The sequence below is a fragment of the Lampetra planeri genome, chromosome 56, assembly GCF_965212315.1.
Source record: "Lampetra planeri chromosome 56, kcLamPlan1.2.h2, whole genome shotgun sequence".
Lineage (NCBI taxonomy): Eukaryota > Metazoa > Chordata > Hyperoartia > Petromyzontiformes > Petromyzontidae > Lampetra > Lampetra planeri.
Window position 1 is genome coordinate 1,077,773 of NC_136162.1, and position 21,006 is coordinate 1,098,778.

Genomic DNA, 21,006 nt, shown 5'->3' on the forward strand with positions numbered 1-21,006 from the left:
TTCCACGTGATGATAAGCCAATTTGTTGAGCTGTCATTGATGGCAAGGTCGCTTCTGCAAAATAAGTTAATCCCTCCGTGGGGGTTGCCTGGTAGGATGGGGATGTACTCTTTGTTTTTTTCGGTAAAGTCACGTAGGTAAAAAATACAATAAAAATAAATTAAATCACGACGTTTCGGAGGCAACACAAGCTTCCGTCTATTTTTATTTTCTTTTTGACCTACGTGACTTTACCGAAAAAACCAAAAAGTATGGACCCTTGCAGTCACGAAAACTTCAAATCTAGAAAGGATGGGGATGGTTTACTTTTATTTGTTTGTGTTTGGGTGATTTGTTTACTGTGTGTGTACTTTACACTCCTAACGTGTTTTGTACTTTTCGATTTAAAGCTTTCGTGACTGCAGGGATTCATATTCTTGGTTCTTTCGGTAAAGTCACGTAGAAGGGAAATAATAAAATAAAATAAACATTTATTGTTTTTTATTATAAAAGTGCTCTGTGTTTAATGGGTAATCATAGCCACGTGGTTTGGCTTGTCGTAAGGACATTTTAAAGATAAATTGTTATCACCTGTGAATGACTAATTATAGCAACTTTCATATATTATTGCACTTATACAGGCAGTCCTCTACTTACGATGGAGATGCGTTACGACGATCCCATCGTAAGTCGAAAATATCGTAAGTGGAAGATGGCCTAGCCTACCCTGGAGTCTTAAAGAATGGTGATAATTTAGCAAAACAGAGCAATTTACAGTACGTACTGTATAAACTATATACTGTATGTATTTATTAATCACAATACTGTATTGTGCAGTAAAATGTGAAATAAAAACAAGGTACAGTAAATTCTTGGCCTACCTATATGAACTGCAATTGAATAGAAAGTTTTTTCAGGAAACAATCCTATCTGCTGTAAAAACTTTTGACATGCATTGAACGTATCGTATCGTGGTAACCCTAAAATGAAATCGCTAAAGCTACGTATCACACACATGCATTGAACGTATCGTAACGTATCACATTGTACTGTACCCACCAAGATTCTGTCCGTAGTCTGCATACTTGAACGATGTTAGGTTGTTGATGGCAATTTTATCGTATCGCCATCGTAAGATCGAAATATCGTAAGTCGGACCCCATCGCAACTCGGGGACTACCTGTATTCTCCTACAAAACGGCCACGTCACGTGACTCTACAGTGCGGTGACTGTACCTTCGTGAGGCCAGGGACATCCAGCCAGAATTTCCACGTCGGAAGCAGCCTTTTGCCCACCGCCAACTCGGCGAGGATGACGCCAACAGACCAGAGGTCGATGGGCGAGCCGTATGGGAGACCCAGCAGAGCTTCGGGGGCCTTGTAGCCCGGGGTCCCCATCACCTGGACAACTGTACAGAAGGAAGAGACGATGGTGGTGGTCCATTAAGTGTCCTGCCGGAGCGCAAAGTTGTCTTGCGATGTTTTCTCACGCGATGCGCTCAACTAACCCTTGGACGTGTGGATTTACCCCTGGGATGTGAACCAGAGTTCTGAAGAAGCCCTTCTTTCAATGGATCTAGCATAACCTTAAATTTCGATTTAAAGCTTTCGTGACTGCAGGGATTCATCTTCTTGGTTCTTTCGGTAAAGTCATGTAGAAGGGAAATAATAAAATAATAAAAATAAAACATAATAAAATAATTCTCACGACGTTTCGGCCACAACGCAAGCAGCCGTCCTCAGGTGAAGAACAGGTCGTGAGAATTATTTTATTGTGTTTTATTATTATTTTATTATTTCCCTTCTACGTGACTTTAGCATAACTTTATTACCCAGCGCTTAGGCAGTGTCGCTTATATTAACAGAAAATAGTACTCTAGGAGACATGGTACATTGCAAATAACACCATCCTATTGTAAATTGGTATGATGAACTCGTTGATTTGTTAGTGTCTAGTTACAACGGCATCTCAGGGGTTGTCACGTGCTCCTGTTTGGGGAAGTGAACACCAGATATAACTTACACGGTTCATCTTCGTTAAAGCAGGAGTTGAAGTCGATCATTTTTATGGAGCCCTTGTCATGGTCGTCCACCATTATGTTTCCCTGAAGAAGAGAAAATGTGTGTGCATTAGGCTATAGGTCTGAGCATGACACGTCGCCTGCACACTACACAACTATACACTGCACTATACTATACACTACACTACTATACACTACTATACACTATACTACTATACACTACACTACTATACACTACTATACACTACACTACTATACACTACACTACTATACACTACACTACTATACACTACACTACTATACACTACTATACACTACACTACTATACACTACACTACTATACACTACTATACACTACACTACTATACACTACACTACTATACACTACACTACTATACACTACTATACACTACACTACTATACACTACACTACTATACACTACTATACACTACACTACTATACACTACACTATACTATACACTACACTACTATACACTACACTACTATACACTACACTACTATACACTACACTACTATACACTACTATACACTACACACTACTATACACTACACTACTATACACTACACTACTATACACTACTATACACTACTATACACTACACTACTATACACTACACTACTATACACTACACTACTATACACTACTATACACTACACTACTATACACTACACTACTATACACTACTATACACTACACTACTATACACTACACTACTATACACTACACTACTATACACTACACTACTATACACTACACTACTATACACTACACTACTATACACTACTATACACTACTATACACTACACTACTATACACTACACTACTATACACTACTATACACTACACTACTATACACTACACTACTATACACTACACTACTATACACTACTATACACTACACTACTATACACTACTATACACTACACTACTATACACTACACTACTATACACTACACTACTATACACTACACTACTATACACTACACTACTATACACTACACTACTATACACTACACTACTATACACTACACTACTATACACTACTATACACTACACTACTATACACTACACTACTATACACTACTATACACTACACTACTATACACTACTATACACTACACTACTATACACTACACTACTATACACTACTATACACTACACTACTATACACTATACACTACACTACTATACACTACACTACTATACACTACTATACACTACACTACTATACACTATACACTACACTACTATACACTACACTACTATACACTACACTACTATACACTACTATACACTACACTACTATACACTATACACTACACTACTATACACTACACTACTATACACTACACTACTATACACTACTATACACTACTATACACTACACTACTATACACTATGCACTACACTACTATACACTACACTACTATACACTACTATACACTACACTACTATACACTATACACTACACTACTATACACTACACTACTATACACTACACTACTATACACTACACTACTATACACTACTATACACTACACTACTATACACTACTATACACTACACTACTATACACTACTATACACTACACTACTATACACTACTATACTCTACACTACTATACACTACTATACACTACACTACTATACACAACTATACACTACACTACTATACACTACTATACACTACACTACTATACACTACTATACACTACACTACTACACTACTATACACTACACTACTATACACTACACTACTATACACTACACTATATACTACTATACACTACACTACTATACACTACACTACTACACTACTATACACTACTATACACTACACTACTATACACTACACTACTATACACTACTATACACTACACTACTATACACTACACTACTATACACTACTATACACTACACTACTATACACTACTATACACTACACTACTATACATTACACTACTATACACTACTATACACTACTATACACTACTATACACTACACTACTATACACTACTATACACTACTATACACTACACTACTATACACTACTATACACTACACTACTATACACTACACTATATACTACTATACACTACACTACTATACACTACACTACTACACACTACTATACACTACACTACTATACACTACACTACTATACACTACACTACTATACACTACTATACACTACACTACTATACACTACACTACTATACACTACACTACTATACACTACACTACTATACACTACACTACTATACACTACACTACTATACACTACACTACTATACACTACACTACTATACACTACTATACACTACACTACTATACACTACACTACTATACACTACACTACTATACACTACACTACTATACACTACACTACTATACACTACACTACTATACACTACTATACACTACACTACACTACTATACACTACACTACTATACACTACACTACTATACACTACACTACTATACACTACACTACTATACACTACACTACCATACACTACACTACTATACACTACACTACTATACACTACACTACTATACACTACACTACTATACACTACTATACACTACTATACACTACACTACTATACACTACACTACTACACACTACACTACTATACACTACACTACTATACACTAATATACACTACACTACTATACACTACTATACACTACACTACTATACACTACACTACTATACACTACTATACACTACACTACTATACACTACACTACTATACACTACTATACACTACACTACTATACACTACTATACACTACACTACTATACACTACACTACTATACACTACACTACTATACACTACACTACTATACACTACTATACACTACACTATACACTACACTACTATACACTACTATACACTATACACTACTATACACTACTATACACTACTATACACTACTATACACTACACTACTATACACTACTATACACTACACTACTATACACTACTATACACTACACTACTATACACTACTATACACTACTATACACTACACTACTATACACTACTATACACTACACTACTATACACTACACTACTATACACTACACTACTATACACTACTATACACTACACTACTATACACTACTATACACTACACTACTATACACTACACTACTATACACTACTATACACTACACTACTATACACTACACTACTATACACTACTATACACTACACTACTATACACTACACTACTATACACTACTATACACTACTATACACTACTATACACTACACTACTATACACTACACTACTATACACTACACTACTATACACTACTATACACTACACTACTATACACTACACTACTATACACTACACTACTATACACTACTATACACTACACTACTATACACTACACTATACACTACACTATACTATACACTACACTACTATACACTACACTACTATACACTACACTACTATACACTACACTACTATACACTACACTATACACTACACTACTATACACTACTATACACTACACTACTATACACTACTATACACTACACTACTATACACTACACTACTATACACTACACTACTATACACTACACTACTATACACTACACTACTATACACTACACTACTATACACTACACTACTATACACTACAATACTATACACTACTATACACTACACTACTATACACTACTATACACTACACTACTATACACTACTATACACTACACTACTATACACTACTATACACTACACACTACACTATACACTACACTATACACTACACTACTATACACTATACACTACACACTACACTACACACTACACTACTATACACTACTATACACTACACTACTATACACTATACACTACACTATACACTACACTACTATACACTACTATACACTACACTACTATACACTACACTACTATACACTATACACTACACTAGGAGTCTGCAGTATGACATGTGCAGACTCGTCACCAATCACTGCGGCCTCAGTAGCAGTCGTTAGACAGTCACAGATACGAGTTTTCGTCATTACTGTGGGGGTCTTATGGACTATAAGAAAGGCCGTAAAAGCGGAGGGTCGCAAGCCAAACCGTTGTAAGCCAGAGGTCACCTGTATACAGGCAGTCCCCGAGTTACGAGGGTCCGACTTACGATATTTCGATTTTACGATGGCGATAGCGATACGACAAAACCTAAAATCGTTCAAGTATGCAGACGACGGACATAATCTTGGTGAGTAAAGTACAATATGATACGTTACGATACGTTCAATGCATGTGTGATACCTAGCTTTAGCGATTTCATTTTAAGGTTACCACGATACGATACGTTCAATGCATGTTAAAAGTTTTCATAGCAGATAGGATTGTTTCCTGAAAAAACTTTCGATTAAGTTGCAGTTCATATAGGTAGGCCAAGAATTTACCTTGTTTTTTTTACTTTACATTTTACTGTGCAATACAGTATTGTAATTAATAAATACATACAGTATATAGTTTATACAGTACGGTACTGTAAATTGCTCTGTTTAGCTAAATCATCACCATTCTTTAAGACTCCAGGGCAGGCTAGGCCATCTTCGGCTTACGATATTTTCGACTTACGATGGGGTCATCGTAACGCATCTCCATCGTAAGTCGGGGACTACCTGTATTTTGTCACAACAGATTGGACGCTTTGGTTAACAACAATAGCGCCAAATGTAATATCCACCTAAATTTGTAAGAAAGAAGTCTGATGCTGGATTAAACCTGTCAAGCTCAAGATAACGTGAAGTGGAGGCATGCGATGACCTCAACTGTGAGCCTCATTGAGATATGATCCTCCAAACTTACCGGTGTGATGTTCCCATGAACAACTTTCTTTTCCATAAAGAAAGCCACGACCTTCAGCAAAGATCGTGCGTACAATTTAGCAACGTCCAAAGGGAAGGCCCCTTTCTCCCGCTGGACATTCTGAAGATTCCCTCCCCTAAAGACAAAAACACATCCAATACCGGCACAGTCATACATATTCCAATGTAAATGTGCTTACACATCTAATATACATGTGCACTGAATATTGTTACACCGTAATGGTGAGGTGAGGCTTAAGATGTGTACACATTCCTGGAATGTCCATTGATTTAAACCGACTTAAAACATTCCGACTGTTTAAATTTCCATTTAAAGTTTTCGTGACTGCAGGGATTCATCTTCTTGGTTCTTTCGGTAAAGTCACGTAGAAGGGAAATAATAAAATAATAAAAATAAAACATGATAAAAGACATTATTTTATTATTTCCCTTCTATGTGACTTTACCGAAAGAACCAACAAGATTAATTCCGACTGTTTACCAGATGTTTTGCAGCAAATAAAGAAACATTCTTGACAGATTCTATTCTAATCTATATATATGAAAGGGAAATTTGAGAATGTGTGTGTCTGTCGAAACGTTTAGCGTACTTCCCGACATGCAACAAACTAGACATTTGGCATGTGGGTAGTTTCCGTCTGTACACAATGCAAAAAGTATAAAAAAAAAATACTTTTGTATATTGGGGGGGGGGGGGGGACACATGACTCTGTAAAGCAATTTGGTGGAATCCTTACCTGATGAGACTAAGAACGAGGTGCATTTTCCCATTCCACATGAATTCATCCAACAGCCTGATGACCCTCCTGTTTCTCAATTTTTTGAGGAAGGCAGCTTCATGCATACGATCCGCCTCTGTCATGCTGTGTGTAACGAATTCGACACGGATCAGACATCTCATCACAAACTACTACGAACCTCCATAACCGTGTACACCGAGAACTCTTTTAAACTTAACTATTATAGATTCAGTAGTAAGAGGTTTTTACTCTTTCAACTGGTACAAAAAGTGACACCTTTATACAAAAAACTGACACCTTTATACAAGGCATCATGTACCAGTTGAAAGCGTAAAAACCTATTACTATATTTTGCCACTGGTAAAGGAGGTCTCATCGCTTACCCCGAGCTCTCAATACTCTGATAGTGCGCTGTTTTTTGAGTTGTACGCCTTTTGGCGTCATCTGGTTCAACACCAATGGAGACTAGGCTCTAAGAAAAGCTGTCTCGGGTGTGGACCAATCAACTTCAAGGACAGTGCATATCATTATCAGAGTTGTTTCTTTTTGTTTGCATTTTGACTGCTTGTGTTGTGGTTATTGAAAACATGATGCCTTGTATAAAGGTGTCAGTTTTTGTACCAGTTGAAAGGGTAAAAACCTATTACTATATTTTGCCACTGGTAAAGGAGGTCTCATATTATAGATTCGTTTTACAAGGTGAGGCCTATTGAGCCATGTAGTTCTTTTTCAGAAGTGACTTGGCTACAAATGATAAAATATTAAAAAATACTTTTTAAAAACACGCTTTAATGAAATGTACTGTCCGAGCTGCCCCTCCCCCTGCCCCCTTCCCCCATCGCCCCTCCCCTCCTTCCACATGCCCCGCCCCTGGGCGTGGCTCCCTGAGGCTTGCCGTGACGTAAGGGACCGTGGTGATTTACAGCGAACGTGAGTTGAGCGTGGATAATTATAGCCGTAAAAAAGATTGTTTAAAAATGTTTTTTCTTTTCAATGATAGAATATAGTATTGGCATTAGTATGACATAGCTATACGAAGTTTGCAGTCGATACGACATTGGGAATACGGTTGAAATTGAGTTACAAGATTTTTGGATACGACAACACATACAGTAAGTTAAATAAAAGCGTGTAAAAAGTTTTAAAATATTTGTTTTGGATTTTTTATGATAGAATATCGTGTTGTCATCAGTATGACATACCTATACCAATTCTTTGGTTCTTTTCGGTTAAGTCACGTCTAAAAATAAAATAATAAATCAAAATAAAACAACACATTACGACGTTTCGATTGCAACACAAGCAATCGTCATCAGGCATAAAAGAAATAGCAACAACAATCTAACTAGAAAACTATACTCTCAGGTTTTTTCGGTAAAGTCACGTAGGTAAAACATTAAAAGTAATGAAAGTAAAATAAAACAAAACAAAAATAAAAATAAAATTCACGACGTTTCGGAGGCAACACAAGTCTCCGTCATCAGGTGGGACCGTCACAGCCAGATTAGCTGCATCAAGTGAAGCAATGATTCAAGATGTAATCCCTTATAAGCAAGTTGAAGGGGGGGAGGAGAGGGGGGGGGGAGTTCATCAGAATGTGGTAGCCAATGAATGGAACGTATCGGGAGGGAGGGGGGGTGGGAGGGGGAGGGAGCCAACAAAACATTTGGCGACGGCTTGGACGCGGCTGCTGCGCACGCCAACACAATGGGCAGAGAGGGGGGAGGGGAGGTCTGATACACATGATAGAACAAAGGAACGAAAATGCCCATGTTTATACCAATGCAGGCTGAAAAATGAAGAGAGTACTGTTAAAAATAACTGGGGATGTTAACACTCGGTGAAGTAAATTAAAATAGTGCCTGTCAGATAAGATGGTCCAAAAAGTGTAATTAAGTCTTTTTTGCGTGGTTAATAACATCTTTCCAGTGATTACTGAGTTTGTACCCATCATCACGGTTGAAATTATGTCTGTGTTTGTATATTTGTATGGCTTCGTGTACAAACCTTTGATGGTAGCCAGGAGGCTTGCAGAGAACCTTGGTCTCGGAAAAGACAATTTCATGAGAGCCCGCCGAGTTGTAGCAATGATCGGCAACGGCCGAAGAATCAGTTCTGCCGTGTTTCAGATCTGACTTGCTACATTGGAGAAACAAAACGTCATGTTGCTGATCGTGTCCGCGAGCACAAGTCAGATCTGAAACACGGCAGAACTGATTCTTCGGCCGTTACCGATCATTGCTACAACTCGGCGGGCTCTCATGAAATTGTCTTTTCCGAGACCAAGGTTCTCTGCAAGCCTCCTGGCTACCATCAAAGGTTTGTACACGAAGCCATACAAATATACAAACACAGACATAATTTCAACCGTGATGATGGGTACAAACTCAGTAATCACTGGAAAGATGTTATTAACCACGCAAAAAAGACTTAATTACACTTTTTGGACCATCTTATCTGACAGGCACTATTTTAATTTACTTCACCGAGTGTTAACATCCCCAGTTATTTTTAACAGTACTCTCTTCATTTTTCAGCCTGCATTGGTATAAACATGGGCATTTTCGTTCCTTTGTTCTATCATGTGTATCAGACCTCCCCTCCCCCCTCTCTGCCCATTGTGTTGGCGTGCGCAGCAGCCGCGTCCAAGCCGTCGCCAAATGTTTTGTTGGCTCCCTCCCCCTCCCACCCCCCCTCCCTCCCGATACGTTCCATTCATTGGCTACCACATTCTGATGAACTCCCCCCCCCTCTCCTCCCCCCCTTCAACTTGCTTATAAGGGATTACATCTTGAATCATTGCTTCACTTGATGCAGCTAATCTGGCTGTGACGGTCCCACCTGATGACGGAGACTTGTGTTGCCTCCGAAACGTCGTGAATTTTATTTTTATTTTTGTTTTGTTTTATTTTACTTTCATTACTTTTAATGTTTTACCTACGTGACTTTACCGAAAAAACCTGAGAGTATGAATCATTGCAGTCACGAAAGCTTCAAATCTAGAATTAGAAAACTATAGACCGACATACGACATAAGAATAATTCCTGCAGTCACGAAAGCTCCCAAATTAAGATTGATACCTATACCAAGTTTGCAGTCGATATCACATTGGGGAGTGTGTAGAAATTGAGTTACAAGATTTCTTTTTTGAGGATACAACAGACGAAGTGAGTTAAATAAAAGTGTGTAATAATGGCTCAATGAAGTGGCTGATCATTTGGAAATGTACAGCACCCAAATATACTCTATAATTCTAGATGTGAAGCTGTCGTGACTGCAAGGATTCATACTCTTAGGTTTGTTCGTTAAAGTCACGTGGGTAAAAAATTAAATTAAAAGTTAATGAAAGTAATAATGGAAATAAAATAAAATAATAAATCACGACGTTTCGGAGGCAACACAAGCCTCCGTCATCAGGTGGGACCGTCACAGCTAAAATTACTGCATCAAGTGAGGCAAATTCCAAAAAGACCAGCCCTTAAATACAAGTTAAGGGAGGAGGGGCTTATCTGAATGTGGTAACCAGGGAATGGAACGTGGAGGTGGTGGGCGGGGCTACTAGAGAAATTGGTCAACGTCGACCTGTGCAAGAAAACGGAGCTTTTATTTTATTTCCATTATTACTTTTATTAACTTTTAATTTTATTTTTTACCTACGTAACTTTACCGAAAAAAACCTAAGAGTATGATATACTCTATGAAGCAAGCGTTTCGAAATGTTGAGAGAAAAACCGGCGGACGCGGAGAAAAATGCACATGACCACGGTGAGAGAGAGAACACGCCAACTCCAAATATACAGCAGGTGAAGCATTAGGGGCCTTCGCTTGAGATCCACAACATTTCAAATGGTAGACTATGAATGGTGCAGGATGCTCAACAAAGAAATGGAATTTGATGGGGAACGCGATACGGCATCCTCCGATTAGCATGGTTGGCTATGTACTGTGTCAAAGAAGTTCAACATACATACATATGTATTATGCTATACACTACATACTACACTACACACTACACTATACACTACATACCACACTACACACTATACTATACACTACATACAGTAAAACCTTGGATTGCGAGCATAATTCGTTCCGGAAACGTGTTTGTAATCCAAAGGACTCGTATATCAAAGCGCTCGTACATCAGTTGTGATCACGTGCCGCTCGGCAGACACGTATTGCAAGACCTCCCTCGTTTATCAAATTAATATTTATTTTAAAAATGTGCTCGTCTTGCAAAACACTCAGACCAAGTTACTCGCAATCCAAGGTTTTACTGTACTTCACTACACTATACACTACATACTACACAACACACTATACTATACACTACATACTACACTACACACTATACACTACATACTACACAACACACTATACTATACACTACATACTACACTACACACTATACACTACATACTACACAACACACTATACTATACACTACATACTACACACTATACTATACACAACATACTACACTACATACTACACTATACTATACTAAATTAGACTCATTTTTTTACTGCTTTTTGTGTTTAGTTTGTTCGCCTTACCTGACAGACCCCCGATTAGCACGGTTCGCTACGTACAGTGCGAAAGAAGTTCAACATACACCCTTGGAACCTCATTTGCCAGTAGCAAAATATGCTAATTGTTTTTTTACCCTTTTATCTGGCAACAAAACTGACACCTTTTGGCATCATCTGGTCCAACACCATGTGAGACTAGGCTCTAAGGAAAGCTGTCTCGGGTGTGGACCAATCAATTTCAAGGACAGTGCATACATTATCAGAGTTGTGTTTTTTGTTTGCATTCCGACCGCAGGTATTGTGGTCAATGCAAACATGACTCCTTGTAAAAAAGGTGTCAGTTTTGTTGCCAGATAAAAGGGTAAAATAACAATTATCATATTTTGCTACTGGTAAAATGAGGTTCCAATGGTGTAAATGCTTAACCCGAGCTCTCATACTCTGATGGTGCATTGTCTTTGAGTTGTGCGCCTTTTGGCGTCATCTGGTCCAACACCATGTGAGACTAGGCTCTAAGAAAAGCTGTCTCGGGTGTGGACCAATCAATTTCAAGGACAGTGCATATCATTATCAGAGTTGTGTTTTTGTTTGCGTTCCGACCGCAGGTATTGTGGTCAATGCAAACATGACTCCTTGTAAAAAAGGTGTCGGTTTTGTTGCCAGATAAAAGGGTAAAAAAACAATTATCAAGTTCAACTCACATTAAGAACCGTTTACTTCTGCAAGTCACGGAGCTTTCCATTGATTTGCTCCCATTTCCCGAGGCAGATCTTTCGAAAAAATTCACAAGCTTGCAAATTAAAATCGTCGTACAAGTTCCAACGTATTCTCACCTGTCAGCATTGTGTGTAACCTTCACTGCTACTTTGATGTTATTCTCGCTGTCCACGCATTCAAATACGTTGCTATATATTCCTGAGCCGAGTTGGGACAAAAGATAATATTGGCGATTGATGTAGAACTTCTGTACCTAGGCATAGGGAAAGGGTTGGGGGGGGGGTGCGGAAGAGGAATGGGATTAGTGAGTGCAGCACGTGGCAGTTTATACCGTAATGGATATCCATTGTAATACAGTGGTACCTCGGTATACGTCGTTAATTCGTTCCAGAAGGTAGGAGGACTTACACCGAAAATTACGTAGACACCAAATGAATTTTTCCCATAAGAAATAAAGGGAAAGGAAATAATGGCATATTATACATTAATGGGGTTGTATAAAATAATTTAGACACTATTATTACTAAAATGCATACATAAATTAAAATAAATGCATAAATAAATTACAATAAAATAAATTTGAATTTTTTTTTTTACATCACTTTAGCTTGCTGAGAGGAGTTCATAGCCTACGAGGATGGTGTCGAGGAAGGGGAGGAGTCGTGAACGGGGTCTACGCGGGTACGCGGTGACTCATCCCGACCTATACAAGTTCTAGCAAGACGTATCTCAAGCAAGACGTATCCCAAGCAAGGCGTCGTATCCCAAGCAAGACGTCGTATCCCAAGCAAGGCGTCGTATCCCAAGCAAGACGTCGTATCCCAAGCAAGACGTCGTATCCCAAGTAAGACGTCGTATCCCAAGCAAGGCGTCGTATCCCAAGCAAGGCGTCGTATCCCAAGCAAGACGTCGTATCCCAAGCAAGACGTCGTATCCCAAGCAAGGCGTCGTATCCCAAGCAAGGCGTCGTATCCCAAGCAAGGCGTCGTATCCCAAGCAAGACGTCGTATCCCAAGCAAGGCGTCGTATCCCAAGCAAGGCGTCGTATCCCAAGCAAGGCGTCGTATCCCAAGCAAGACGTCGTATCCCAAGCAAGGCGTCGTATCCCAAGCAAGGCGTCGTATCCCAAGCAAGGCGTCGTATCCCAAGCAAGACGTCGTATCCCAAGCAAGGCGTCGTATCCCAAGCAAGGCGTCGTATCCCAAGCAAGACGTCGTATCCCAAGCAAGACGTCGTATCCCAAGCAAGACGTCGTATCCCAAGCAAGACGTCGTATCCCAAGCAAGGCGTCGTATCCCAAGCAAGACGTCGTATCCCAAGCAAGACGTCGTATCCCAAGTAAGACGTCGTATCCCAAGCAAGGCGTCGTATCCCAAGCAAGGCGTCGTATCCCAAGCAAGACGTCGTATCCCAAGCAAGACGTCGTATCCCAAGCAAGGCGTCGTATCCCAAGCAAGGCGTCGTATCCCAAGCAAGGCGTCGTATCCCAAGCAAGACGTCGTATCCCAAGCAAGGCGTCGTATCCCAAGCAAGGCGTCGTATCCCAAGCAAGGCGTCGTATCCCAAGCAAGGCGTCGTATCCCAAGCAAGGCGTCGTATCCCAAGCAAGGCGTCGTATCCCAAGCAAGGCGTCGTATCCCAAGCAAGACGTCGTATCCCAAGCAAGGCGTCGTATCCCAAGCAAGGCGTCGTATCCCAAGCAAGGCGTCGTATCCCAAGCAAGACGTCGTATCCCAAGCAAGACGTCGTATCCCAAGCAAGACGTCGTATCCCAAGCAAGACGTCGTATCCCAAGGAAGACGTCGTATCCCAAGCAAGGCGTCGTATCCCAAGCAAGACGTCGTATCCCAAGCAAGGCGTCGTATCCCAAGCAAGACGTCGTATCCCAAGACATTTTTTTCTCGTCAAAACACGACGTATACCACATTCGACGTATTTCAAAGCGGTCGTATGCCGAGGTGTGACTGTAGATGTCATTTGTAATTTATATGCATTCATTACCCCCCCCCACCATCCCCCTCTGGCCTTCGCACGTGATTGGCTCGCACGTGACGACATGGCATTTATGCTTTCTCTATTTAAGACAGAAACAGGAGTTCTAGATTTGAAGTTTTCGTGACTGCAAGGATTCATACTCTTTGTTTTTTTTTGGTAAAGTCATGTAGGTAAGAAATTAAAATAAATTAAATCACAGTAAATCACTGTATTAAGTGAAGAGAGCTTAGAGCTCTCTTCACTTAATACAGTAATTTTGCTGTGACGGTTCCACCTGAAGATGGAAGCTTGTGTTGCCTCCGAAACGTCGATTTGAAGTTTTCGTGACTGCATGGATTCATACTCTTTGTTTTTTTTTTGGTAAAGTCATGTAGGTAAGAAATTAAAATAAATTAAATCACAGTAAATCACTGTATCAAGTGAAGAGAGAGCTGAGAGCTCTCTTCACTTAATACAATAATTTTGCTGTGACGGTTCCACCTGAAGATGGAAGCTTCTGTTGCCTCCGAAACGTCGTAATTTAATTTAATTTCTTACCTACGTGACTTTACCGAAAAAACCAAAGAGTAGAAACAGGAGGTTTTCTCCACAACTCTGGCAGTCGCCTGATGATGCTCTTAATCATTACCGTGTTTACTCTCCAACACACTGGTGTCCTGTCCCAGTAACGAATTGGCATGCTCTGTTTACGTGACAAAACTTACTAATTGGCTGTGTTGGGTGGTGGCGGGTTTAATGGCACATTCAAATGTACGTGATCTAACCCAAAAACATCTATAATTGTTCTTTGGTTCTTTCGGTTAAGTCACGTCTAAAGATAAAATAATAAATTAAAATAATAGCGACGTTTCGATTGCAACACAAGCAATCATCATCAGGCATAAAAGAAATAGCAACAAAAATCTAACTAGAAAACTATAGACAGACATACAAGCAGACAGACATCACAAGGACACACAGAGAGAGGACACATATCGGCCCAGAGAGAGTGTGTTGACCGACTCTCTGTGTTGCATTACATCACGTTTCGATATTTTGCGAGGTTATTTAATTTTAGTGTGCCTTCCTAATTTTCAAGCTTGCGTGCCGTGCCACGTCGTCATCTTACTTGCGCAGCAGCAACACGTTGCCGTACACTCATTGATATGCTAATTTTCTCTGCCCTCTCCCTCTCTCCGTCCCCGCCCCCCCCTCTCTATATTTAAGGGACCGTCACAGAAACGACCCCTCTCTCTGTGCCGATATGTGTCCTCTCTCTGTGTGTCCTTGTGATGTCTGTCTGCTTGTATGTCTGTCTATAGTTTTCTAGTTAGATTTTTGTTGCTATTTCTTTTATGCCTGATGATGATTGCTTGTGTTGCAATCGAAACGTCGCTATTATTTTAATTTATTATTTTATCTTTAGACGTGACTTAACCGAAAGAACCAAGAATAATTCCTGCAGTCACGAAAGCTCCAAAATTAAGATCTATAATTGTGTTTAGACAGTAGGTCACACGACCCCCGACCCTGACGACCCCTGACCATGGACGTCCAGATCGCCATGGAAGTCCAGTTCACCATAAAAATCCAGTTTACCATAGAAGTCCAGTTTACCATGGAAGTCTATTTTACCATGGAAATCCAGTTTAGGATGGAAGTTGAGTTTACCATGGAAGTCTAGTTCAACATGGTAGTCAAGTTTACTATGGAAATTCAGTTTACCATGGAAATCCAGTTTACCATGGAATTCCAGTTCGCCATGGAAATCCAGTTTACCATGGAAGTTCAGTTACCATGAAAATCCAGTTCACCATGGAAGTCCAGTTCACCAAGTAATCCAGTTTACCATGGAAGTCCAGTTTAGGATGAAAGTCAAATTTACCATGGAAATCTAGTTTACCATAGCAGTCCAGTTCACCATGGTAGTCAAGTTCACTATGTAAATTAAGTCTACCATGGAATTCCAGTTCACCATGGAAATCCAGTTGACCATGGAAGTCCAGTTCACCATGGAAGTTCAGTTTACCTTGAAAATCCAGTTTACCATGGAAGTCTAGTTTACCATGGCATGGTAGTCAAGTCCACTGTGGCAATTCAGTTTACCATGGAAATCCAGTTTACCATGGAATTCCAGTTCGCCACGGAAGTCCAGTTTACCATGGAAGTCCAGTTCAACATGGTAGTCAAGTTCACTGTGGCAATTCAGTTTACCATGGAATTCCAGTTCACCATGGAAATCCAGTTGACCATGGAAGTCCAGTTCACCGTGGAAGTTTAGTTTACTTTGAAAATCCAGTTTACCATGGAAGTCTAGTTTACCATGGCAGTCGAGTTCACCATGGTAGTCAAGTTCACTGTGGCAATTCAGTTTACCATGGAAGTCCAGTTCACCATGGAAGTCCAGTTCACCATGGTAGTCAAGTTCACCATGGACATCTAGTTCACAATGGACATCCAGTTTACCATGGAAGTCCAGTTTACCATGGAAGTCCAGTTCACCATGGAAGTCCAGTTCACCATGGTAGTCAAGTTCACCATGGACATCTAGTTCACAATGGACATCCAGTTTACCATGGAAGTCCAGTTTACCATGGAAGTCCAGTTCACCATGGAAGTCCAGTTCACCATGGTAGTCAAGTTCACCATGGAAGTCCAGTTTACCATGGAAGTCCAGTTTACCATGGAAGTCCAGTTTACCATGGAAGTCCAGTTCACCATGGAAGTCAAGTTCATGGGCAGAGGTCGGCAAGCGTCGTTTCTTGACTTTAATGACGGACCACCATCTTGTATCCAAGTGCATTGTGGCTCTTGAAATATGGATTTTTTATTTTCCCCACCGAATTCAACAACAAAAGCGTCTCGCCGTCGTCTTGGTTGCCGACTCGTGGTTGAGTTTGTGTGCTGCTGTAATATTTCCACGCGGTGAAAATGACCGTCGGCTTCGTTGCGCTATAATTTGTGATGGTGAAGTTGCTTTTGAAAAATATCTACACGGGCTCAGTGAGGTCTTCCCTGGTAAACATAAACAAATTGTTTACGTAGTTAAGTTTAATAGTTTAGCTCACCAATTTAAGCTTCATGGCTCTGGAGAAGCCGTGGAAGAGCCCAGTGGAGGCAGGCATGGCTCCACGAGGTGCTGCGTGACGTCACCAGGATGAGTGACGTAACAGCGAATGCGGGAATCTCCTGGCACGTGACCAAAAACGAGAGACGTCATACAAAAAACACATTTTCCTGCGGAGGGAGCTGGTAGGAACGTCGGGTTGCTCGGTCAATGGCCAGGGTCAACGGCGGCGTGGTGTATTCCGCAAATATGCCCGACTGTGAGGGCGGGCACAAGCCGGCGTGAGTAGGTTAAACGTTGAGTTTTATAAGGGCACCACGGGGTGACCAGCCCCTCCCCACCCAGCCCCACCCAGCCCCGCCCTCCCCACCCAGCCCCTCCCCACCCTCCCCTCCCCACCCAGCCCCACCCTCCCCACCCAGCTCCTCCCCACCCTCCCCACCCAGCCCCTCCCCACCCTCCCCTCCCCACCCAGCCCCTCCCCACCCAGCCCCTCCCCACCCAGCCCCTACCTCCCCACCCAGCCCCTCGCTGCATGACGGACGGACACAATAATCCTCTGTGGGCTGGTGTAACCAGGAGGTTCCTTACCAGTATGAAGTATTCTCTACAGCACTGTTGTGTAAAGGGGCCATCCATAAATGGCGTCACGCACCTGGGGGGGGGGGGGGGTCAGACATTTGTGACGATGTGTGACCGAAAGAACCAATAATATCATTAAACTTTAAAAAAAAAGGTAAATTAAATGATTAAATTAAAATATTTAACTAAACTATCTTAGAATTTAATGTTTTATTTTTATTATTTTATTATTTCCCTTCTACGTGACTTCACCGAAAGAGCCAAGAATATGAATCCGTGCAGTCACGAAAGCTTTAAAAATCGAAATTTAATATGATAGTTTACTAAAATAGTTTAATTTAATAATTAAATTTACTTTCAGACCGAGTCCCGGTCAGAGCACGGAGTGAGACGCGCAAGCTCCACGAAAGCGATCACGTGCCGCGTGACGTCACTGGAAGGAGTGACGTAATAGCCAGGAGTATCTCGGCACGTGACCACTAAGGAGTGACGTCATGCACGCTGAACGCATGCCCCGGGGCACGGAGTGAACAAAAACGTTCACGCGGTTAAGAGGAAAGTGAATAAGTTCGAGTTTAAGAAAACTTCTTTTAAAATTAATGAAATGCACTGTCCGAGCTGCCCCTCCCCCTTCCCCCATCGCCCCTCCCCCCTCCTTCCACATCCCCCGAGGCTTGCCGTGACGTCAGGGACCACGTGGTGATTTACAGGCAACGTGAGTTGAGCGTGGACAATTAGAGACGTAAAAAAGATGGTTTTATATATTTATTTTTAATTTTCAATGATAGAATATAGTATTGTCATCAGTATGACATAATTATACCAAGTTTGCAGTCGATACGACATTGGGAATACGGTTTAAATTGAGTTGCAATGTTTTTTGATACAACACATACAGTAAGTTAAATAAAAGCGTGTAAAAAGTAAAAACAAATGTTTTGGATTTTTTTTATGATAGAATATCGTTTTGTCATCAGTATGACATAAATATAGCAAGTTCGCAGTCGATAGCACATTGGGAAGTGGGTAAACATTTAGTTAGAAGGTTTTTTGAGGATATGACAACAGACGGAGTTAATATAAAGCGTGTAAAATAATAATACAATAAGTAATATTTAAAACACTTATTTAACAACACGCTTTACTGAAATGTACCGTACTAGTAATGGCAGAACTCCACGACTCCAGGAAGTGGCCCCGAAGCTTGCCACAACGTAAGGGGCCGTGGTGATTTACAGCCAACGTCAGTTGAGCGTGGACAATTAGACCCAAGCCGAAACATAACATATAAAAAAGAATGTTTAAAAATATTTATGTTTTATTGTCATCAGTATGACATAAGTATACGAAGTTTGTAGTCGATACCATATTTGGAAGTGGGCAAAAATTGAGTTACAAGATTTGAGGATACAACAACAAGAGAGTGAGTTAATAGAAAGCGTGTAAAAAGATGGTTTATAAAAAAATATTTTATTTTTAGTGATAGAATATAGTATTGTCATCAGTAAGACATAAGTATACCAAGTTTGCAGTCGATACCACATTGGGAAGTGGGCAAAAATTGAGTTACAAGATTTGAGGATACGACAACAACAACAGAGAGAGTGAGTTAATAGAAAGCGTGGTAATAATAAAAACAGACTAAAAATTGCCCAGAGCGCGGTGTTTTTAAGAAATGCCTGGGGCAGATCTCACCACACTGCTCACCACACTCGCTCACCACGTGTGTGCATTGTAAGGTGATATTATTAATCCAGACTGTGATTAATACCAATGCCGAGTTAAATTCACCGTGTGGTCTGTTCATCGTTTATTGAACCATCATTTTTCTAGCGTCCGATGTCCTATTTGAAGCACCAGTTGAAAGTCGGCTGAGATCCACCGCATCTCTTGAACAAGATCACATTTATACTGGTAGGAACCACCTGGTTCCACCAGCCCACAGGGGATTATTGTGTCCGTCATTACATTTAAAGCTTTCGTGACTGCAGGGATTCATATTCTTGGTTCTTTCGGTAAAGTCACGTAGAAGTGAAATAATAAAATAAAACACGTTTTTTTATTTTTATACGCTTTTTAACACATTCCTGCGGAGGGAGCTGGTAGGAACGTCGGGTTGCTCGGTCAATGGCCAGGGTCAACGGCGGCGTGGTGTATTCCGCAAATATGCCCGACTGTGAGGGCGGGCACAAGCCGGCGTGAGCAGGTTAAACGTTGCGTTTTATAAGGGCACCACGGGGTGACCAGCCCCTCCCCACCCAGCCCCACCCTTCCCCACCCAGCCCCTCCCCACCCAGCCCCTCCCCACCTTCCCCACCCAGCCCCTCCCCACCCAGCCCCTCCCTGCACGACGGACGGACACAATAATTCCCTGTGGGCTGGTGGAACCAGTGTGGCCCTACCAGTATTAACTCACTGTTGTTGTATCCTCAAATCTTGTAACTCAATTTTAACCCACTTCCCAATGTGGTATCGACTGCAAACTTGGTATA

At 40.8% G+C, this 21,006-nt stretch overlaps 1 long non-coding RNA gene across 1 annotated transcript; it reads right to left on the reverse strand.

Annotated features, from left to right (window-relative positions):
• Window positions 1-1,221: 1,221 nt before the first annotated feature.
• On the reverse strand, window positions 1,222-7,813 carry LOC144735604 (uncharacterized). Its single transcript, XR_013588660.1, has 4 exons — window positions 7,639-7,813; window positions 6,882-7,017; window positions 2,003-2,084; window positions 1,222-1,388 (listed from the first exon to the last, which is right to left on the reverse strand). It is a non-coding gene; the product is annotated as an uncharacterized LOC144735604 (long non-coding RNA).
• Window positions 7,814-21,006: the final 13,193 nt, after the last annotated feature.